The sequence below is a fragment of the Bubalus kerabau genome, chromosome 11 (assembly GCF_029407905.1).
Source record: "Bubalus kerabau isolate K-KA32 ecotype Philippines breed swamp buffalo chromosome 11, PCC_UOA_SB_1v2, whole genome shotgun sequence".
Lineage (NCBI taxonomy): Eukaryota > Metazoa > Chordata > Mammalia > Artiodactyla > Bovidae > Bubalus > Bubalus kerabau.
Genome location: NC_073634.1, coordinates 25797047 through 25821733, shown reverse-complemented (window position 1 = coordinate 25821733; position 24687 = coordinate 25797047). Strand labels below are relative to the sequence as shown.

The window sequence follows — 24687 nt, the reverse complement described above, 5'->3', positions numbered from 1 at the left end:
ACAATCTTGATCTGGCATACACATGTAAAATCTTTTAATGAATCCATATAACTTCCAGGATGAAATCTAAATTCGTTCATTTAGTACCAAAGGGCTTTGAAATTGTAGCCCTGCCTAAGTTCCTAAGCTTGGCCCTCTTCATCTGCTAATAAACATTCTTTGTCCTAGCTTTCTTTACTGGACTACTTATCAGTTGATTCACTGAAATAAATAGTCAAGTGATTCAGATCCACTTTTTCTCACATGTTCATTACCTTCTTTCTTCGGTGTGTTTTTCCTCCCCGCCCCCCCACCTCTTTTCACTTAATAAATCCTGCGCTTGCTTTAAGACTCAATACAAGAACCATTCTCTCTGTGATGCTTCCCTCCCCATTACCTAACTCTGATCTGTATTCTTCCTTTGTGTTCCTGCTGCACTCTGCCTCTCTCTGTGATAATACTTAGTATTGTCAATATGTACTTTCTCACCTCCTTGTTAGACTCTGTACAACTTGGTGACACATACTTATCTTGCTCTTTATATGTGAAGGACTTCATACATAAAATATCTGACATACTTTAGGTGTAATCTATAAATGTTTATAGAATCATGAAATGAGTAGGTCAACATCATTCTCATTGGATGAAAAACTAGAAGAAAATGTTCTCTAAAGAGTTACATTTTCTTCTTATCTTCCACATGCCCCTAGCAGGTAGTCTATTCCTCATTTAACTCAAAACTGTTGCGCTAATTTAAAAAATCTTACTTGTCCTTTATGTTCTAAGGTCTACCTGACTAACTTATAAACATATTTTTGTAACATTACTCATTCACATGATGTGTGGACTTCTGTGGTTGATGAAGTCCAAAATATAGAGTCTGTTTATTGTTGCTGCTGCTGCTAAGTCGCGTCAGTCGTGTCCAACTCTGTGCGACCCCATAGACGGCAGCCCACCAGGCTCTGCCATCCCTGGGATTCTCCAGGCAAGAACACTGGAGTGGGTTGCCATTTCCTTCTCCAATGCATGAAAGTGAAAAGTGAAAGTGAAGTTGCTCAGTCATGTCCAACTCTTCATGACCCCGGGGACTGCAGCCTACCAGGCTCCTCCGTCCATGGGATTTTCCAGGCAAGAGTACTGCAGTGGGGTGCCACTGCCTTCTCTGCTGCTTATTGTTACACTACCCAAATTCACCAATCTCAAAAGGTATCAGCCTCAACATGAAAGGATTTACACAGAAGAGAGGGCGATTAAAATCTCTCTCTTTTAGATGACTATTCTTTTAAATTATCTTATCTTCCACTATTCACAGATATTCTGAGAATAGCTTTTCAAAAAGCAAGCAGTGGCTTATCTGGTTATAAAGGGCAAAAATAACACATGGTGTTAAGGAGAACCTTCCATTAGCATTTGTAGCAATGTTATCCAGATCTTGACCAAACTGAAGTACTTGTCATGAGCAGTATTTTCTGTCATCACCAGTTCTGAAATTCTTTTGGATAATATTTTTAAAAATGGATTTTTATCAAACAAAACTGGACAAAACTTGGGTAATACCTTGACTTGGATCTGGAAACTTACCTCAGTTTACCAGTGTGCAAATGGGATATACCATGTACTCCTAGTTATATCATCTGCTTATTTAGAGCAATGTGGTGTCCCATTTAGATAACATCTAAAAATATAGATAGAACCTAAAATTTGACTTTAGGCTCTGTATTTTTCCGTTTATTAGAGTTAGTGTTGTTTCCTACCAATGAGGGGGGAAAATGATAATGAGTAAGTGGTGAGTGCCTCATAATTGCTGGAAGAGTTTTTCCCAGAGCTCTTCATATGTACTTCTCAATGGGTCTGCTTTATTTTGGAGGAAAAACAGAAGATAAAATGATACTGTTTGAGAACCAAATAATTTCTGATATCTAACAACTAAAGAATAACTGACAGTCCTTTATGGCAAAGATTAACCCTATCAGCAAAGGAGGTATGTCTTTAAACAGGTATTAGTTTGTTGGTTTTTTGGCCCTGTGGCACTTGAAATCTTAGTTCCCTGACCGGGGATCAAACCCACACCCTCTGCGGTGGAATGCAGAATTCTAATGACTAGACCATCAAGGAAGTCCCAAATAAGCCCCAGTTTCAATACTTGAAGATTAAAAAAATTAAATTATTACACTCAAAATTCTATGCCCTGGATCCAAGTTCCAACTCTGTCACAAAGCTTATAATTAGCAAGTCACTGATTTCCAAACTCTGTTTCCTCTATGGGATAAGGTAGCTGGACTTTGTAACCCCTGGAATCCCTTCTTGCTGTTATAGTTCATGATCCAAAATTGCATGAGACAATGGAGTCATAATAGACTTATAACAAGGTTCTCATTGTACATGGTGATTTTTTATCTGCTGATACATCTGTGATTTGCTCTGACACCCACTCTTTGTTCTTGATGTTGCTTATCATTTTTACATAACTCATCCTAGTCATTGTCATCTGATGAAATAATAAGGAAACATAATTGGAAAAGAAATGAAAACATGCTTTAAGAGTGTGTCCTGAACTTGGACCTTTCTCTTTTCTCCTACACATTTAGTATAGGATATGGTATTCCTTAGAAGACCATTTACTTTCAGACACAAAGAGAATAATAATAATTATTATTACGACTCATTTGTTGAGCCACTACATTCTAGGCAGACAAGTCAGAATTTGAACATATATCTTCCTGACACTAAAATTTATGGTTTTTCTACCATGTCTTATGACTCGGATAATCACTGTTCAAAATGGCATTTTTTAATTTCATCAGCAATAAAGAAATTGTGCCTATGAGCCATCATAAAACTGTGTATAGCTTTTCAACTTAATCTTTAGTTTATCTATTGTGGTGCTTATGTTAAACAGACAAATCTGGTATCAAATTTCATTTCCCAGCAATATGACTTGTTGCTCAAGGATTAACTTCAGTTCTTCCTTTGTAGTGAGCTTCCCACATGGCGCTAGTGGTAAAGAACCTGGCTGCCAATGCAGAAGATGGGAGAGACATAATTCAGTCCCTGGGTTGGGAAGATCCCCTGGAAGAGGAATGGCAACCCACTCCTTTTTGCCTGGGAAATCTCATGGACAGAACCTGGCAGGCTATAGTTTGTGGGGTTGCAAATAGACATGACTTAATACATAGACTTCACTTGTAAAGGAAAGATAGTCATATAGTCTTCACCATCTTGGTGGGGGAGGGATGGCCAAATGAGATCATGGGTGAGAAAACCTAAAAGCATGATGACAAGTAGTTCTCCTTTACTGTTTCCCCATGTATTTCCTTCTACATTAAAATCATCAGACAGAAAAGCAGAAGTTCTTGCCTCTGCTCCCAGCTCTGCCAATGGCTGACACAAATTACACTCAAGGATGAATGACATGAGCTCTCTTGAATATCAGCCAAAGGAGACATGAAATAACCTCTAGGTCCCATTTGGTTTATGTAATTTATTTAATCTCAAATGCAATTTCTCATGCTTGTGTTTCCTCTTTGTAACCTGGGGTTTATCTTTAGTGTAACAAAAATTATTTCCAAATGAGCTATTGGATTAAAGACAAAAAATATCCAGGTACATAGAAGAAATTACAAGGAAAATAGGTGGCTCACCAATAGGCAGAGGGACAGCTAGACCTATTAGGTCTGTTTGTTATTAGAACTTGGGCCAAAAGATTCAAATATTTGATTGTAATGATTGCAGAGGCCTGCAGAAGGGAGAAGGCAAACACATATTTGGGTAGATCAGGTCTGACCTCATGTTTCTTAAAGTTGCAAAAAGGGAAAAGTATCAATTTAAAAAAAGAGAGAGAAAAAGAGAATGAAGAAGTAGAAAAATCCATGACTGATGCAGAATATAGCTCTTTATGCTAGTACATTGACATAAACAATGTGAGAAAGATCACTGGACGATGATGGTGGGAGAACTGAAGTCTAGGCTAGGTTCTCCAACTTCCCAGTTCTGTGATCTCGGTAAATTTATTTTCATTTTCTAAGTTTCTCTGACCATAAAATAAGAGCTTGAGTTGGTTGATCACTAAATATCCCTCACAATGATTGAATTTTATGCACAGGAGAAACAGGTATTATGTAATATTATCTTCTTTTTTATATGAAGAGAATACTTTTTTGTGTGTTAGCCTTTGGGCCTTATAAATGCAGAGTATAAATTCTATATTTTATCATAGGGATTTTTATTTTCATATTCTAATATTTCAAAAATATAAATTTGGTAGGAAGTATAGTGAATGGCAGGATTTTCAAGTTCAGATTTGAGAAAATATTGCTTATCAATTCCTCGTTGTTCTTGGCTTGTAAATATTCCTATTCTGTGTCTAGTATAGAAAGTTTCTCTCTCTATATTATTATTATATATTAGAGAGATATAATATAATTAGCTTCTGTGTTCATATGTTGCAACTAGATATCAGTCACATAAAGTTATATGTGCTTTATACAGTAATTTTTGTTTCTTTTCACTGATATTACTAATAGTTTGTGTTCAATATCTTTGTTAAACTTACAAGTCTTTCATCTCAAGTTTTATTCATGGACATTCCTGGTTATATGAATAGATAGTTGTGAATTCATGACTTTTTCCCATTCCCCACAAATCATCTCAAAACATTACCATGTTATATGCAATTTCACACTTTCAGCATACACACAGAATTGTTCATTTATTGGTTTCATTAAGTACCTAAAAGATACTCATCTTTGTTTCCTCAACATTTAATGGAATGCTAGGTATATAGGAAATTGTAATCAGTCTTTAATAAATTAATAGATTTATATTTATAAAAAGAAGCACAGTTTATGTATTCCATGTATAAGTGGAAGATTTAGAAAAACAAACAATTAGAAGATATGAAAGGAGTAAATGAAGATCTGAAAACTATACAACAAAAATTATTCTGTGTTTATTACCTTCTGAGATACTAAAGTTTCTGTTTAGAATCAAAACCAGTAATCAAAGGTTAAAACAATATCAAGAAACTAATCTCTTCATGCCTTCTAATGAGCCATATATTTCAAAGTCAAGCACATTGGTTCTATCCTCATAAATCAAAAACATTCCAAGTGATTTATAATATTTAAATGATGCATATTTTCCTTGGATATGAGTAAAATATCCACACACTTTCACTAGTTTCTTGGTGAAAGAAAAACTTATACATATTTACTGTCATCAAAGCTCTGATGAATGTACCTTGAGAAGCAAGGAATAAACAGATTTTTGTGTTTGTTTTCAACCTAGGTATAATGGCACAAGTGTAAAATATTAGAAATTTATCATCATGTCACCTTTCCCCACCCCTGGAAGTCACCATTCTACTTTCTTTTTTTTTTTTAATATCTATTTTTCTCCTTCTGTCAGACCTCTGGTAACTCTCAGATACTATGAACTCAGGTTCTGCTGTTTTGTTTTTAGTTTTATTGAGAAATAGTTGGCAAACATGACTATATAAGTTCAAGGCTTACAGCCGGATGGTTTGATTTATACACATGGAGAAATGATTAGCACACGTTCAGCTCACTTCCATCATTTCGTATAAAGACAACAAAAAGAAATGAAAGGAGATACACAGAGAATTTTTAGATTCTTAGGATTTATTGTCTTAGTAACTTTCCTATATATCATACATCAGCGTTAGCTATAGTCAACATGTTGTACCATACCTCCCAGGTGCCTATTTACCTTATAGCTGGATGTATGTACCTTTTAACCACCTTCTCCAATTCTCCCTTCTTCCTCCCTCTGCCTCTGATAACCACCAGTCTGATCTCTTTTTGTACAAGTCTGGTGTTCTTGTTTTGTTTGGTTTTAGTTTTTTTTAGATTCCACATGTAAGTGAGATAATACAGTATTTTTCTCCCCATGTCTGGATTATTTCACTTAGTATAATGTCCTCCAGTTTCATCCATGTTGTTGCAAATGCCTCTGGAGATGAATGATGGTGATGGTTGGACAATAATATGAATATCCTTAATACCACTGAACTAACTACACTTCTAAAAACAGTTAAGATAGTTTTAGTTTATCTATGTTTTGCCACAATAAGTTTATTTTAAAAACTTTTAGAGAAACGGTCATCAAGTGAAGGTGAGTGAGTTTTCTCATTTCACACTGGGCTATAAAATCTGAGAACTGTATTTTCACAAGGTGAGAACTTGGTGATTTAAGAAAAGTGTTTTGTTGGCTCAAATTTGGAGATTGTTCTTATGGGAGAAACCTGCCAACCAACATTCTGATGCTTTCCTACTCAGAGATTAACCCCACGGAACGTTGTCAAGAAGCCATGTAATTGCTCTTGTTGGAGCAGAAGCCTAAGAGTTCTAAGGACTGCGTTTGTCTTAAGGAAGAAAACTGAGTCTGCCTGTTCTTCCACCCTCAAGCTTTGTTCTGTCTTGTCTCCTTCAACCAAAGTGCTCTAACCCCATAGTGAAACTAGTCTCTCCCTGACTTCCCCTTCCAACAATATACACAGTCCTCTTCCCACCAGAGTAGAAAAAGCTGCTCTGGTGTCTTAAAGGAGTAACACAATGTCAGAAAAATGAGACAAGATTTTTCAATTCTTGAAAAGACTCAGAATCATGACCTTGGGAAGACAAGTCATCCCTCCTCTACTCTGCCTTGTACCCCACCTTATGAGGACTCCATTCCCATTCAGCACCTGCTCTGTATGTCATGCTGACCTCAACACAAATGCTTTTTATTTCTTTTCTTTTTTTGGCCATGCCTTGTGGCATATGGTATCTTAGTTCCCTGATCAGTGATGGAACCCATGAACCTTGCATTTGAAGCAAGGAATCTTAACCATTGGACCACTGGGGAAATCCCAGAACAAACACTTTTGTGTATATATTTCCTTTTGCTTTTCAAGGCCCATGTATTCCCATTTAAGCACAGCAAAATTTGAGGTACATTTTACTTTTGTTTACAGATGGTGACACTAAGCAGACATACTTGATTTCTTACTCAGTGTCTGTTCTAATTTGCCAGCAATGTGTCCCCACAGGCTGGTCTCTTTAGTTTCCTAAGCCTCAGTATTCTATCTGTGAAACAGGGCTCCTGATCACCTCCTAGATTGATGCAGCAGCTACAGATGTTTGTAAAGCACTAGATGCTGTGCCTGACACAGAGTAAGCACCCAATCAATGACAATTATCCTCATTAGAGCCTTATTGTTACTATAATTATGATTATCTCATGGGATTCTAACACAGATCATTTCCAAACCCGAGATTCTTTCCTCTATCATAGCGCCCTAGGCTCGCACAATCCTGCAATCTACCCCAGTGCAAATGGAAGACTCGGTCACAGGGCACCGTGTACCCTCTCTTTGCTTTCACTGAAATATTACATGTGGAGAGACGCTGTGGAAAGATGCTGTGAAAATATGAAGAATTCTAAGACACGAGTCACAAAGAGTCGGACCCGACCGAGCGACTAAGCAGAGCACAGCACAAGACATGAGCACAGTCCTAAAAAAGCTCAGTCAAGTAAAGAAATCCAATGTTATGTAATACTAACATGACACACGGAACAAACTCCTGTGAACTTAAGTAACCTTTGTGCTCGGTGCTTAGTGCTTAGTCGCTCAGTCAGGTCCAACTCTTTGCCACTCCATGGACTATAAAGACAATTTGGGGTGGGAGGAAGACAAAATATGAATAAGGAAATGAATGGCTTTAGTGCAAAAATCTTTGCTGTGCTTCTCCTTGTCCCCACCCTCTTCACAGTCCCCCTCCTCCACCTACCCCAGCCTTCGGTCACTTTACTTAAAAAAAAAAAAAAACACAGTTGGTTTTGTTTAAAAATACACTGTCAGATGAGACTTCCCTTTTGACAGTTAAAAGGAAACATGCTCATTCTTTCCACGTGCTGAACAGGCTCTCGAGGAAAAAAAAAAAAAAAAACTTGAGAGCGAGCAGTTTGGGAACCTGTTTCAAGAGGATTTGTCTGCATATTTGTGAAATGAGATGGCAAGTGTCGATCCTAAGAGCATTTTGATGACCTAAATCTCCTAAATTCTGTCTCATGGCAATTCCCTGTCATTTGCAGTCTTTCGCCAGCTTTCTCAGTGTGCCTGGGGGAGATGAGAGAGGAGAAATATGGATAAAAAGGCTTCACTTTTTTTCAGTCTATTTCTGTCCACAGAAGGTGTCCCCCTTGTGGTAACAGCAAAGGCTAGTCTAGCATTTCATCTAATCTTGTGATATTTCACACATGTACAAAGACCTTTCCGTACTCTGTCTATCCATCCTTTTAATAGCTCTTGCTTCTAAAAGAGCAAACGTTTACTTAAAGACTCATTCCTACCTGAAAGTTAATGCTAAACTCAAAGCCAGATATGAAGTCAGCTGGCTCTAAACTCCTTAACCTCATTTATTGTTATTGTTTTTTTGAACTTCCCCTTCCTTAGGACTGGTTGTATTGTTTTTCCATGAAGTCGTATCGGAGATTAAGATGGTGTTATCTACGCATTAAAAGTTGACTTACTGGAGCATGAAAAAGTGCTCAAGTACCGTGTCTGTTTCAATGCGATAGCTGACCATTAAGCTTTCTCAATTACGAAACCTAGCCCTTGCCTTTTTAGCAGCAATGGGAAAACTGGTCTGAGTCAGCAGGCACTGCAAAGAGCTACTCTCACTCCTATTACTCTCTCCTTGGATTCAGAGTAAACACTCAAGTGGTAAGAACTGAGAGTTTTGCTTCTAAGGAAGTATCTCAGTTGAACCACTGGTTCTGTCTTGAGTAGTGATTAAGAATTTACTGTTTTTTCTTCAGCCTACAGTATCAATATATCCAGTTATTTTCTCCCAACTGCAGAAATAGGGAAGGTTTATATGCTGCTTTATTCAAGCAAAATGAAAGGTTATTAAGAGCTTTGAGACATTAGTTTTATAAAGGAAATTCAAACTAGACTCTGTTGTAATTGGAAAATTAAAAAAGGTAGAGAAATGTGAAAAATTCCTCTCAATCAGCCATCTTCTATAACTAAAGTAATCTCTGAGATACTTAGGCAAAATGTACATTATGGATCTAAAGTGCTGGAAATTGTCAGATATTAAGGAGAGAATCTGAGTAGTGCAAATCAGTATTTAGTTGTATGGATGCTTACATCTTGTGTATTTTGTCTCTAATACTACCTCCTCAAGAAACCCTAATAGCACATGATTTTTCACCATTGACAATTTTGTGTATTTCCTACATGCAATTCATGTTACTTATGTAATAGCTGAAAAAAGAAACTGAATATTTCAACAGTACTTTTTTAAATGTATACCACCTTCTTCCCCAAAATAACTTATGCAACTTCCATTAAGGTTTTATATACAATAGACTAGGGTAATAACCATAGATAACCTCATTCATATGGCATCCTTGGGCATAATTCCCATTTTCTGCATATTCTTTAAAGCTTTTATTCATCCATATGTTATCTTCTATGCTTTCCCAAAAAATGTGATATATTTTTTAAAAATCAAACAGAATTTTTTGTTAGAAACAGAGATATATCTCCTCATCTAATGGTAGAATTAGATTTCATGGGACATGATCTGGTTAAAAATCCAGATCCAAGGACGTGCTAAAATAAATTCTACCATATTTGATACTCATACTGAAGCAGAAGATGTCAGTACTTTCTTTTGCCATCTTTATTATTTCTCTCATATCAGGATTGTATTTTTCTGGAAGGCATTATTTGAATCAATTTGTTGACCACTTGTTTGAGAATCCATAGTATAAACAATTGTATTGTTTAGTATCACCAGCTTGCAAGGTGGGGAAGGTGGAGCAGACATTTATATGGCTCCAAAGCAACGGTTGATTGGTTCATCACCATTGACATTTGTGAAGGGAAATGAATTGATAAAACATAACTGTGCCTCCGCTAATTATTGGGCTATTCATTTTTTTCCATGGCAATGGTCACAGTCTAATGAAACTAGACTGTGTTTATCATTCCCTGTTATCTTAGGACAAACTGCCAATGAGTTAATATTGAATCTTGGTATCTTTATGAAGTTCATATGAGGCAAATTCCCACTGTTCAAAGCACTAAATTGACCATCTGGGGAATACTATGTTACTTTGGCCACCACGTTTTAAAGAGTTAAAATATAAGTAATCAGAAAGGCAAAACATTTGATCAGAACTAATACAGCTATGTAAAGTTTAAAAATAAAATAAAATTAAAAAAAAAAAAAAGAACTGTAATGATGAACAGGTGAAAGAGCCATGGATGTTTAAATTTATTTGAGAAGGTACAAGAGCTTCCTGCCAGTACAGAAAGGTCCATCATACAGAAGTTGAGGGTTTTATTTAGAGTATGATACCACCATCCAGAGGAGACCAGAGGAGACCAGAAGAGTCCCGAAAAGCACAAAGAAGTTTCCAGTAATTTAACAGGTACAGCAAAGCATTGGGCTTCCTTGAGAAGAAGTGAGTTTCTTTAGGGTGATTACAAGTGTTCAACAAGCATCAGATAACTAATCCTGAGATGTGTTACTGAAGAAAATAATTTATTACCAGAGAATTTGGACTGTATAATCTCTAAGGGCACTTCCAAGTCAAATAATTTAGAATGATTTGCTTAGAGGGAAGATAACAAGTTAACAAAGAAATGCAAAATTCAGAAGATATGTTCATCTTCACATAAGAAGTGAAAAAAAAAAAAACGTATTGAATAAATAAAGGAAAAGTATACTGAAGAGCCTTGAAGTATGAAATTGGCATGCTCAGATGAGGTTGAAGACCAAGAAAAATTGGTAGGTCAACCAAGAAAAAAATGACCCCAAATCAAGGTACGACTATTTTATCATTTGCAGTTAAGGGAAGCACAAAAGAGGTTCTAAATGATTATTGTTGAGTTCATTCATTCATGTAACCGTTTATTGCACCTCAGATAAGCCAGGCAACATGCTAGTGGACTTACTTTGTGTACCTGCTATGCTAGCTGCTTGGAACACCAGAGTGAACATTCTCTGTCCTTGATAAGCTTACTATGCATTGCGGAACTAGATATTAAACACAAATTTTATAATTTTCACTCATTACAGTAATGATGAGTATATTTCTAGAAGTATAGGGTGTGTAGCAGGGGACCCTAACTTCCTGAAAATTTTCTTCAGAAAATGATGTTGAGCTGAGTGAAAATAGCTACCAAATTTTAAGGCACTTAGAGAATGAATATAACGATTTGATACCAACACAGTGGGGGCTTCCCAGGTGGCACTAGTGGTAAAGAACCCACTAGTTTTTTGCACTATAATACTAGCTTCTTATGCAGGAGACATAAGAGACATAGGTCAGGAAAATGCCCTGAAGGAGGCATGGCAATCCATTCCAGTATTCTTGCCTGGAGAATCCCAGGGACAGAGGAGCCTGGTTGTAAAGAATCAAACGCAATTGAGGCGACCTAGCGCGCATGCACTCACCAACACAGTGAAAATGCAGAAATATAGACAATAAAAATATGTAATACCATGTGAAGACATATTAACTATGTAAAGAATATCTGCAAAAGTCATTTGCTATTATACTATGTCATCATCACGTATAATCTGTTTTCCAATAAAGAAATTAAGAATCTACCTGCAGTACAGAAAGCAAAGAGGAACTAGAGAGCCTCTTGGTGAAAGTGAAAGAGGAGACTGAAAAAGCTGGCTTAAAACTCACATTCAAAAAAACTAAGATCATGGCATCTGGTCCCATCACTTCATAGCAAACAGAAGGGGGAAAAGGGGAAACAGTGGCAGATATTATCTTCTTGGGCTCCAAAATCACTGCCGAAGGTGATTGCAGCTATGAAATTAAAAGACTAAAGACACTTGCTCCTTGAAAGAAAAGCTATGACAAGCCTAGACAGCATATTAAAAAGCAGAGATGACACTTTACTGATAAAGGTCTGTATAGTCAAAACTGATTTTTCCAGTAGCCATGTATGGATGTGAGAGTTGGACCATAAAGGCTGAGTGCAGAAGAACTTATGCTTTCCAATTGTGGTGCTGGAGAAGACTCTTGCGAGTCCCTTGGACAGCAAGGAGATCAAACCAGTCTATCTAAAGGAAATCAATCCTGAATATTCATTGGAAGGACTGATGCTGAAGCTGAAGCTCCAATACTGTGGCCACCTGATGCAAAGAATTGACTCATTTGAAAATACTCTGATGCTGGGAATGTTTGAAGGCAGGAGGAGAAGGGGATGACGGAGGATGTGATGATTGGATGGCATCATCTACTCAATGGACGTGAGTTTGAGCAAGTTGGTGATGGACAGGGAAGCCTGGTGTGCTGCAGTCCATGGAGTCACAAAGAGTCAGACATGACTGAGTGACTGAACTGAACTGAATTGAACCTGCTGTGTAGGAGACCCGGGTTTGATTCCCGTGTTGGGAAGATCTCTTGGAGAAGGGAATGGCAACTCACTCCAGTATTCTTGCCTGGAAAATCCCATGAACAGAGGAGCCTGGTGGGCTATAGTCCATGGGCTCGCAGAGTTGGATACAACTGAGTGACTAACACTTTACAGTAAGGATATATGTCCAGTGTGCAAAAATTACATTTTGGAAAATTTGGGTTGATTATTAGTGAAACATTCTTAAAGATCCTTTCCATCTCTAAAGCTAGATATCTATGAGACAATCAAAAATGCAACCGGTTAGGATAAACATGGAAAATGTTTAACTGTGAATCATTAACATTAAAATTACAAATAATCGATAGTTATTGTTGCTGTTTAGTTAATAAGTCATTTATGACCCATGGACTGTAGCCCCAGGCTCCTCTGTCCATGGAATTTTCCAGACAAGAGTACTGGAGTGAGTTGCCATTTCCTTCTCCAGGGGATCTTCCCTCCCCAGATATTGAACCCACGTCTCCTGCATTGGCAGGAGGATTCCTTACTGCTGAGCCACCAGGAAGCCTCAATCAATACAGTTCTGAGAGATTTTTAGATTCTATGTCATTCTCTGTAATATTGATCTCTTAATGGGCTTTCAATAAATAATTATTGAGCAACTGATTCTTTCCTAATACTTGAATTAATTTATTTAGAAGAAACAGATTTTCTCCTTGGGGAAAGATTGTGCTTTGTTAGTTTATTTAATTATTAATCCCCCCAAAGCTGTTGTTTTACAATGTGGCTGACTGATGTTTCTTGGTTAGTATTGGCTCGTCAAGCGTGAACTGGTTAATTTTGCTCCTGTGATACATCATCTGCTCCTTCCTTCTACACACTACTTCCTCTTAGCCTATAAAAGTGATTCACTTCACACTCTCTACCAGTTTGCTCTATATCTCAGATGTTTGCATCTGTGTCACATCCACCAACTTGTACCATTTGTAGAAGAGCAATTTATTTACCATTTATTCATTCAGCAAATACTAAATGCCTGATAAACTCAGATCATATGTGAGATTTTCTACCAAATATGGTGGGAAGTTGCCCTATATAAAATGCCTTCTCTCTATCACTAAAAATTTCAGCACCAATGGATTACTTTGTGTTAATATTTCCAAGGAATCTCTGAAGTGGTAATTATTCTACAATAGAAAGAGAAACAGTTTTAGCCATCAATAACCCAGTTAAAAGTATTAAATCTTAAAAGTTTGTTTACTGTGCATTTAATTTTAGTTTTATATTAGAGTATAGTTGATCTAGGGCTACCAAGGTGGTACAGGGTAAAGAATCTGCCTGCCAATGCAGAGACACAAGAGACTTGTCTTGAGTTCTGTCTTGGGTTCTTTCTCTGGGTTGGAAAGATACCCTGGAGTACGAAATAGCAACCCACTCCAGTATTCCTGCCTGGAGAGTTCCATGGACCGAGGAGCCAGAGGGCTATGGTCCATAGGGTCACAAAGAGTCAGACATGACTGAGCAACTGAACGCACACACATACACACACACACAGTTGATTTACAATAGTTTATAGTTTCAGATGTACAGGAAAGTGATTCAGTTATACATATACATGTATCTATTATTTAAAAATTTTTCTCCCATTTGTGTTTTCATTTGATGGGAGAAATCAGAGCAAAATAACAATGATCCCTGAGATAAAGACCAAGGTGCAGGTGAACATATCACCCACTTCATTGTTTGTTTGAAAGAAAGAAAGTGAAGTCACTCAATCGTGTCCAACTCTTTGCGACCCCATGGGCTGTAGCCTACCAGGCTTCTCTGTCCATGGGATTTTCCAGGCAAGAATACTCGAGTGGGTTCCTGACCATTTGAACAAACAGGACTAACAGGGAAGGATCATAAAAGCAGCATTATTTTTCCTTGCTCTGTTCTTTTAAACCTAGATACAAACCTGGACAGCAAGTGGTAAAAGGCTATTGTTAACTGGAAGTCCTACAATCAAGTCAAGACATTAACACGGTCCCAGTTCAGAAAACAGGATATCTGGTCTCATATAACGATCAGTTTAAGTTGATACAATGTTGAGTCCTTTCCCTGGGCTCTGTTGAGAATGGCTGCAGGCTGATGACTTGTAGGGTGAGGGCTGGGAAGGAGGGTAGGAAGATGGTTGTTCTCTCCTTGCCTGCTGGCTTCCTTGCTCCTCCTCCTTCTACTTTTGCTAACCTAATGAAAGTTAGAGTTCTTTAATAGGATGACTTCTCATAATCGGGCAGGTGTCTGACTTTCTCGGGGATTGTCTTGGATTCTTAAGAGATTCGACCAGGGGATAGATTAAATTATGATTCCCAACATGCAAGCAGTTGATTGTATTTTCTTGGACTTGCTCTTCCATCTTCCTCTGTGTCCTTCCCCTCAGGTTCCTTACATACCAGGTGGGGTTACCCTAATGAATAGAAGTTAACATGACCCAACCCAGCTCTCTTGTGTTAGTGGCCCAAATCCAGTCCATGAGAAACACTTAACACATCCTTTGAATGCTGCTGTGGTTGTTCACTTAAGTTCCAAAAGTAGACCTCAGCCCTCTCTCCCCCCACCCTGCTAACTCGGGTGATAGTAACTTTGACTCTCACCTTTGACTTTTTGAATGTATGTCACTCATTCTGGGAGCTTCCCAGGTGGCGCTAGAGGTAAGAGACGGGTTCCATCCCTGGGTGGGGAAGATCCCCTGGAGGAGGTCCACTCCAGTATTCTTGCTTGGAGAGTCCCATGGAGGGAGGAGCCTGGCTGGCTATGGTCCATAGGGTCACAAAGAGTCAGATATGACTGAAGTGACTTAGCACACACACATGTACACATTATGGACTCCAAATTCCAGAAAAACACATTTCAACCTCCCCAGTGCTTCTCACTAGATTTGGATGATGAGGACAGGAGGTGCTGGGAGTTTCTGTTTTTGTAGAATCATCAGGGAAGGCTTCTATGATATGGCTATGCAAAGATAATTTATTGTAAGAATCCTGGGAAGCTCATAGTATCCCTGGAAAAGGAGGTTTGGAAGCATGGGTAGGAACAAGGGAAGAGTGGATAGCCAGACTCAACTCATGCCGGTTCATCACAATCTTCCTGGGTGCCAAGCTGGCATCACCCCTCTTCCTTCCAAAGGGCACTCTTATCACTGCTATACCTGGAAATGATGTTGGCTGCTGCTCTCACCACTCCAAAATGGATGCTCCATTGTTTTTCTCCACTGAGAGGCAGAGCCAGGTGCCTTTGGCTGATGGCAGGTTATGTGCCCATATTCTTGGTGCCTAGTGGCTGGAAGCAAGTGTCTAGACTCTTCAACATCTACAGTGTAAAGCCAGCTGTGCCTTAACATTCATTGGCCAAATAATAATTACTGAACATCTATGATCTACCAGGCTCAATTATACATTAGACTCTGGGGTTGAGCAAGGCAGTAAGATATTGTCCCTCCTCTTATTGAGCTTCCCTTCTAGAGGAAGGCATGGAGTGATGTTAATAAGTGATTCAGGGAGCCCTTTATTTAGGAGAGCTTCCCTGTTGGGAAACTAGAACACTTCCTCATGCCTCCATGTTCAGATCCACACTACAGGAAGACAAAATTCCTTTACTCCATATATCTCTTCATCTGGCTGTTGATTCAGATTCTTTAATATCTTTTTATAATAAATAGGTAATCTAGCAAGAAAAATTTAATGCAGGGGAAAATAAATCCTGATAGAAGACTGCAGAGGGCAGAAGATGTTACCCAAACATGTAAGGTAGAGAATTTCCAAAAAGCGAAGTAAGAGTATCAAATACTGAAAGCAAAAAACACCCAAGAAATATCTACCCCAGGGATCTAATTTAGTAAGGTGTCTAAGAAGTCATTTAAACAAAATTCCAAAGGAAAATCTTTGACACTAATTTGACTAGTAGCAGTCCAATTGGAACAATAATCATATTTTCTCCAAAAGTGACAATTTGTGAGGACTAATTTTATTTGGATGAAGAACAACAATGCATTTTTGAAAAATGTAGTCATATAATGTTAGTTACATGTATGTCTGCTTTATACAATGAAATATTCTTAACAGAACAGTGACTGGAATGAGCAGTCAAAATAGAAGCTTTTATTAGTTAGCATTAAATTTAGCTGCAAATGACAGAAACCAAAAAATAAATGTTTCTTGCAAAAGAGAGTGGTCTGTCTCTCTCTAATGGACATATTCTGGAAATAAACAATTCAGGGCTGATAGAGTGGTTTGTGATCACTAGGACTCCTTCTAGCTTGATGCTTTGCCCACCCTTATTTGCTGTCATAAGGATCATCATGGCTGCTCCAATTCCAATCCTCTGTCTGCATTCAAACCAGCAGAAAGGAGAAAGGGGAAGAGAAAGAAACAAAGAGAGCATGTTAGCTGACTTTTAAGAGGTTTTCTGGAAGTCGTCACATGACAATGCTGTTTCCATCTCATCAGGCAGAACTTAATCATGTGGCCACACTTTACTGCAAAGTAGACTTTATTGTAAGCATTTAAAGTTGAGGGATCTGTTACCAACAGAATATTAGACTAGACGATTAGCAATCTCTGTCAGTTTGCTTTCTCTTTTGTTTTGTTTGGCTTTTATTTAATGGAGCTATTCTTTTGCAGAGATTAGTTTTCTGTTTTTTCTCCTCTCTGAATACTGAAGCTTCCCACAGAATTTCTCATGTTCCTTATAAATTTTAGACTATCATACACCCTCCCATTCTAACCCACCCTTGATTTATGAGATTATAAGATTCTGGGGGTTAGAGATGTAACTTCTCGTACTTTTCATCACTCAAAGTCTTCATCAATTATTTATCATATATATTTCTCAATATATACTGTGTGATGGTGTATTTTAAATTTAGATTTTAAAATATGAAGATATTGAAGTCAATAGAATGACCTAATAGTTGCTAAGAATGCATAAATATTTGACTAATTATTGTATATTTTGATTTATTGTCATCAGCACTTTAGCTCATCTAGAGTGTAACTATGGCGCCTCTAACACAAATAAGGAGAAGCATTGTCTCTATGGTTTTCAGAAAACAGGAAGTATCAATAAGAGGCATGATGTTGTCTATTGTCATAGTAAAGGAACCAAGTCTCTGTAGACAAGCTATCTGGATTCAAACCCCAGCTCTGCCACTTACTATGTGACCACAGCAAGTTACTTAACTTCTCTGTTCCTCAGTTTTCTTGATTGTCTGAAACAGAGACAATAACAAGGATGAATTGTCATGGTAGTACTCAGAAGTGGATGGTGAAGCTGAGGAAGCTTCTGTCCAGAGACCCTCACATTCAGGTTCCCCTCCCAGTCCCTGGGAGAGGTCTTAGCAATATGTTCATATGATTATTTGCTTTGGCAAGATTTACAAAAGTAAGACCTTTTTTTTTTTTCTTTAAGGAGACTCCCAAACTGTGTAAGATTCAGTCCTTACAAAATTTGAAGTCTCTCCTGGCAGTTTTGCATTGAATTGAGAACCATAAACGACCCTAAGGCTGGGAGAATCCTTGGATTACTCAGCCTTCACGCACTGGGGCTCCAAGCCAACTGAATCAAAGACGAGTGGGACCTTGTTTTAAAAAGTACAGGAACTCAGAAACTACACCTTCAGAAAGAGAACCTTTAGAGACAGGTCTTACAAATCTTCATTTTAATCAAGCTTTTCAAGTGATTCTAATGTGCCTTAAAGTTTGAAACAGTATTGTAATACCTCTTCCAACTTTGAAGTTCTTAAACTATACCACCTTGGTTCTGGAATCGCCACCCAAAAGGCTATGGAAGAATCAGAAACCTAGCCCCCTCAGTCAGAATTTGCCCAAGGCAAGGAATGCTCTGAATTTTTTTTTTTTTTCAGTGTTTGGTTGTTGTTTGGCCAACTTAGGTGGCATGTGGGCTCTTAGTTCCTGGACCAGAGATTGAACCCATGCCCCCTACATTGGGAGCGTGGACTCTTAACCACTGGACTGTCAGGGAAGTCCAGGAATGTTCTGAATTATAAGAGAGACATAAAGGAATAGGGCTGGAAGAGTTCCAAGCCTGGATTTCAGATAAAGAAACAACTTGTCTGAAAGGGTTAAGACTTCTGAGCCATTTGTTTTCCATCAGTATATCTTCAAGAATAAATCAATTATTCCATTTCCCCCCCTACCCATGAGTCCAGTGATAAAGATTATGATAGTTCTCTTCAGTATGAGATTTTATTAGCTCAAATTAAGCTATGTTGTTTTTTTATGGATAGACAAGAGGAATCTGAGAATGATTGGCTGCTACTCTTCTAGACAAACTGCTAGATGTTCTACAACTGTTATCTCTTGAATTGTTATAACAATCCAACAAGAAAGATGCTATTCCTATTTTATGAATGAGAAAACTAAAGTACAAGCAGGTTAAATAATCTTGGGTAAAATGACACAGCCAACATGTGGCAGGGATTTAAGCCCAGGTATGGCTGAATTCATTGCCTGTTTTGACACTCCATTCCTTCAACAGTGTGGTGCTTACACATAAACATGACACTCATTTGCATGTGAGGTGACATTCAGAGCTTAAACCTTGAAAAGATATGATACAACATGCCACAGAACCAATTATTTGCCCTCTTTTCTATATCCCTTCCCTTGTGGCTCAAACGGTAAAGAATCTGCCTGCAATACTAGAGACCTGCGTTCAATCCCTGGGTCAGGAAGATCCCCTGGAGAAGGACATGGCAACCCACTCCAGTATTCTTGTCTGGAGAATCCCACGGACTGAGGAACCTGGCGGGCTACGGTCCATGGGGTTGCAAAGAGTCGGATACAACCAAGCAACTAATACTTTCTTTCACTATATCCCTTATTCCTCCCCGTGTTAACCCATGAGCTTTGAAATACTAAGTGCCTGTGCACATATGCAAAAGCAAACACAAGAATATTTGCTCCCTCTTAGAAAAATGACTCAATCAGTGAATGATGTCCTGCCTTTTTTTTTGCTATAGTTGTATCTAAGGGCAAAAATATGCACTCCTCTTTTCTCTTTCCACATTAAAGGATATTGCAATAGTTAAAAGGTTATGGTTGTGATCTTTTACACTTTTAGGCATTTGTCTTTAAATATCATTGGTGCAGTTATAGACAGAGATCTGTTTAAAATATTAAGATTAGATGGTGGATAGGTGGTCTCAGGTGCCACACAACATCTGCGTCTTCATCTCTGAGCGTGCCCTGAGCTCCTTCCTTGTGTGTTAGTCACTCAGTTGTGTCTGACTCTTGTGACCCAAGGGACTGTAGCCCGCCAGGCTTCTCTGTCCATGGCATTCTCCAGGCAAGAATATTGGAGTGGATTGCTATTCCCTTCTCCAGGGGATCTTCCTGACGCAGGGATCAAACCTGAGTCTCCTGCATTGCAGGCAGATTCATAACCATCTGAACCACCAGGGAAGTCCTGAGCTCGTTCTTTCCTGATGAGCTATGACGTGGGCAGAGAGGTGCTTTTAGAGTAATTGGTGCACCAGCACAACTTGAATGTTTATGTTCCTGAAACCCTTTCGCCCTAACAAGCCTTGTTGGTTAGGATTCAACTAATACACTCAACCTCTTTCATCTAAGCAAAGTTAGGGCAGCCTAAGCTTTGGAGGCAAAAGGCGGTCACTTGGGAAGGAAAGCAACTTTTGGCTTCCTCTTTCAAGATTTCATGAGGTTTTTTGCTTTAAAGAACAATGTTTGTGGCTCCAGGCACCAGAGAAAATCAGAATTACAATCTGGAAAAAAAAAAAAAGACAAGAAAAGGATTCTGCTTTTGCATCCTGGCCTTTCCTTGTCCTGTTTTGCCCCCATTCCTCAGTAAAATCAAGTCTCTGTGGAAACCTTATCACGGGCTCTCAGTCCATTTTCATAGCTATATCAACAGATCCTGGCGTCAGGAAGAAATTGCCCGGTGCGTTAATTACCGGTACATGGGTGGGGGCCGGAGCTTAGCAGCTGCACAGCTACAAAATGGACCACTCTAAGGAGATAAACAATGAAGGGAGGTGTAATAGGCTTGTATTTCTCTCCCAGTATTAATGATTTTAAAAATGTTTTTCCCCAAACCAGAAGTATTAGGATGTCAAAGCACCTTGCCATCAAAACTGAAATGGAAATGCTCATTTATTGTTGGTATTTTAGCAGTGATCTTCCCCAGATGCAAATAAAACTGGTGTTATAAGAGATAACATGAAAACCCTACTTATGACCCCGAGATATTTTATTTCTCTAACCTAGATGAGAAACGTCTGTGCGTCCTTTTCTGTATCTGTCCTATATGTAGGAAGTAGTCATCACTGATATCTCTAGATCAGGCTACATTGAGGGGAAAAAGTGGTTAATATTCACGTGTAAAAGGGTAAATTTCACACATTACCAAAGGGTGAGGAAACCTGCCGCTTTAAGCTCCCAGTTCTCCCAGGGCCAACCACCGCCATCATTGCTTCTATGTCTGTCTAAATAAATTCTTCACGTATACATGTGTTCTGTACTTTAAAATTCATTTTGCGTATTTGCTGGTCTGCTAATGAATCCAAGCAAGACCCTATGGGGCGCCTAGGTACAAATCCTTTCTGTGTCCCTTGTTTCTTGTTTGTAAGAGAAAGGCTTCATTCAGAAAAAAAAAAAAAAGGCCAAGTGGAAGATCTTTATGAGTTTAAAGAACATTTATGAATTCCCTAAGCCTAAGAAAACTTGTGATCAGAGGATAAATAGCATATCAAGAATTTGAGGTGCAGGTTTTAGTGGGACAACGAATTCATTGGGACTGTGTGATATAAAATAATTAGACCAAAAAAGTAATTTTAAATATATGAGTTAAAATTACATACAAAATACCAATTATGGCGTCTCTTGAAGATTTTTCATTAAAAGATGCTAATTTAGATTGAATTTCTACTGAAAAGGAGATGAAGAATTCAGTCAAATGTATTTTAAATGTTTATTCAACAACAATCTGCACATTTGTACTTTCTGAATTAGCGGCCTGAATTAATGAAGATTGAAAGTTTTCCTGATGTTTAAAATTAGTTGGTCGATAATAAAATGCAATATCCCTAATATAAATTTCCTATAAGAAAGTCCATCAAAGAATAGATTTGTGGTTGCCAAGGGGGCAGGCTGGTGGGGGAGAAATGAATGGGGAGTTTGGGATTACCAGGTGTAAGTTATTATATATAGAATGGATAAAAAACAAGGTCTTACTGTATAGCACAGGGAACTATATTCAGTATCTTATGATAGACTATAATGGAAAAGAATATTTTTAAAATATATATATATAAATATATAATGAAATCACTTTGCAGTACAGCAGAAATTAACACAACATTGTAAATCAACTATACTTCAATTACAAAATGCTTTAAAAGTCCATCAAAGTATAAAATCATATTGAGATTCTATTATCTCTGAGATCCTTTGAAACCCATCCAACCCAGGTCTCCTGCATTGCAGGTGGATTCTGTACCATCTGAGCCACCAGGGAAGCCTGAAAACCATCAGAGACTCATTTTTTTTTCAGGAGAGAGAGAAATGCACACTAAATGTACAGGGGAATTAGTCAAGGAAAAGAATAAACTACCTTAGTTTTTCACTACCCAAACAAAACCATAGACTTTTAAATGAATGATATCAATACATTTGATTAACTCATGTTGCTTTAAATAGTATTTCTTTTTTTTTTTTTTAATGTTTGGATTTGCAACTACAAAGATGACTGGCTATTACAATTTGTTGGGAAGGCTTAGCCTCTGTAAAGGTCATATTGAGTTTAGTCAGCTTCAGCATTATGTAAACAGAACATGAAAGATACTTGGTTCAGCTAGCACTCTGTTGATGATGCCTCAAACAATGATTGTCCTTACCGTGACAGGTAGAAGTGCCTTAAACAGGTGGACTGTTTTGTTTTTCAGCAAAATGGCACATGTGTGTGCATGCATATGTGGGTGAAAAACAGTATGTGTGCGTGTAAACTAATAAAACTGGGAAGGGGAAAGTGCTTCTGTAATCCCCAACCAAGACACAGCTAATTGTGAGAAGGCAGAATTAAAAACATTCCGTTCAAACAAAATTAATAAACAGGAAAAAAATGTGTAAAACAACTCTCCAGAAATTGTATCACTGGCTTCTCACAATTTGATGCCAAAATACGTGGCCAAAGGAGGTAGATTGGAATAATAACAATGCCACGTATTTATATACCACCTTCTTCTGAGATGTTCTTAATATATTGATCATCTGGCCTTTACCTGAGTTGCCAACCAAAGAGCTTCTGAAAAGTTCTGGGTCACAACTATTCTAGAAAGTCATTACACCATGGCAAGTCACTCTAACTCAGGGATAGACATTTACTAAGCTTTTTTAGGGGGTACCCTTGAAATTTTATTAACCGATGTCTTTGTGTACAGTTCCCACTTTGACCATATCTCCCCCTCCACACACACACACACACACACACACACACACACACGCATACACATGCATTTACACAGTACATAGGCACACACAAACATCTTTACTGAAATTCAGTAGTTCAACTTAAGGGCAAATTACTCATGTGGCTTAAGTGTACAGAGCAGAGAAAAATGCAACTAAGTTCATCTTCAGTCAGAGGAAGGAAAACTTTCCAAGCCAACTGACCCCTTTTCTTTCTTCAGCAAACGGTCAAGAGTCCTTTGCATTCAGATGGTGCCTAAAAAATTGAGGGATCATTTCTAAAGTACTGTTTAAGTGCCAAGAAGTTATCCTCTTTTTAATAATGTGGGACAAAGAAATATTGAGGGGACTAGGGGAAAAGAGAAGGTGGATCATTTTACTAATAAACAATCTGAAGCAAAGTGGATTGGACTGATTTACTTGCATGCAGTCTTTCAGAGGGTTCTAAGAATAGGGAACTACTGATACATAACCCCAGCTTTCAGTCTAGGACTATATCATAGGGTCTTCTGTCTTTTAAGATAATAAAAACCTTACATTTTCTTCAGATTCCATTGCAGTTCAGCCTACAAAAAATAAATTAAAAAACTAAAAGTAAATAAACAATTGAAGAAAGATCATGTTTCCCAAGAAATTCACGTATTTATTTAATGAGCTCTCTGTTCACATTTTCAGATAATTGCATTATGTTTTTTAACATTGAATGTTACAAAAAGTGCATGACATGGTTATTGCCAATATTATGTTGGCTATAGATAAAAATGCAACCGCAGATTAATTATAACAATATTTTCCAGACCAAAATATCAGAGAAATTAGTCTGGTAATTTTTCTTCATTGATTTACTGTTTCACTTACCCCTTCAAAAATTTAACATGTACTTAATATCAGTAGTAAGCTTCTCTTGTGGCTCAGCTGGTAAAGAATCCACCTGCAATGTGGGAGACCCAGGTTCAATCCCTGGGTTGGGAAGATCCCCTGGGAAGGGAAAGGCTACCCACTCCAGTATTCTGGCCTGGAGAATTCCCTGGACTGTATAGTCCATGGGGTTGCAAAGAGTCAGACACAACTGAGCAAATTTAACTTTCATTTTTGAGCTTCCCTGGTGGCTCAGACAGTAAAGCATCTGCCTACAATGTGGGAGACCTGGGTTCAATCCCTGGGTCAGGAAGATCTCCTGGAGAAGGAAATGACAACCCACTCCAGTATTCTTCCCTGGAAAATCCCATGGACGAAGGAACCTGGTAGGCTACAGTCCATGGGGTCACAAAGAGTCAGACACGACTGAGTGACTTCACTTTCTTTCTTAATACCAGTAGGCATTAGGTTTGTGCTCCAAAGAAAAGAATGAACAAGACAGACTGTGGAAAGATGATTATATTAGAAAACCTGAAATGGGTGATCACTATTCTTGAGTACACAGAAATCAAGGCAACATTACATCTCTTTTATTCCAGTTACCTTCCCTGAGAAAAAAGAAATCTGTATTTCCCATGAGATACTCCATTCTTATTAATACTATCATACCATCAGGACAGAAGTTCTCAGTGGACAGAAGTTCATACATTGTCATCCAAGTGTGTGTCCCACCTCACTTTTTGGAGATTCATTCATAAGTTTAGAAAAATTAAAGTTCTTTGTCTATAGGAGTAAGCATTAAACCTCATTAAAGGAATGATTGGATTATCTAGTCTAAGGATGGTTAAGAATTCTCCTTCATTTCACATCTGAACTCCCTAATTGGCTATCTTAGCTCCTTAGGAGACCATCAGTTCAGTTCAGTCACTCAGTCATGTCTGACTCTCTGTGACCCCATGGACTGCAGCATGC

The 24687-nt window shown here is 38.1% G+C and overlaps 1 protein-coding gene and 1 long non-coding RNA gene across 4 annotated transcripts in view; one reads left to right on the top strand and one right to left on the bottom strand.

Annotated features, from left to right (window-relative positions):
• Window positions 1–24687, top strand: part of SLC8A1 (solute carrier family 8 member A1) — a 463546-nt gene that overhangs the window by 32352 nt on the left and 406507 nt on the right. The window lies entirely within an intron of this gene.
• Window positions 14520–24498, bottom strand: LOC129622959 (uncharacterized). The gene is made up of 3 exons (XR_008700202.1): window positions 24385–24498; window positions 15010–15167; window positions 14520–14602 (listed from the first exon to the last, which is right to left on the bottom strand). It is a non-coding gene; the product is annotated as an uncharacterized LOC129622959 (long non-coding RNA).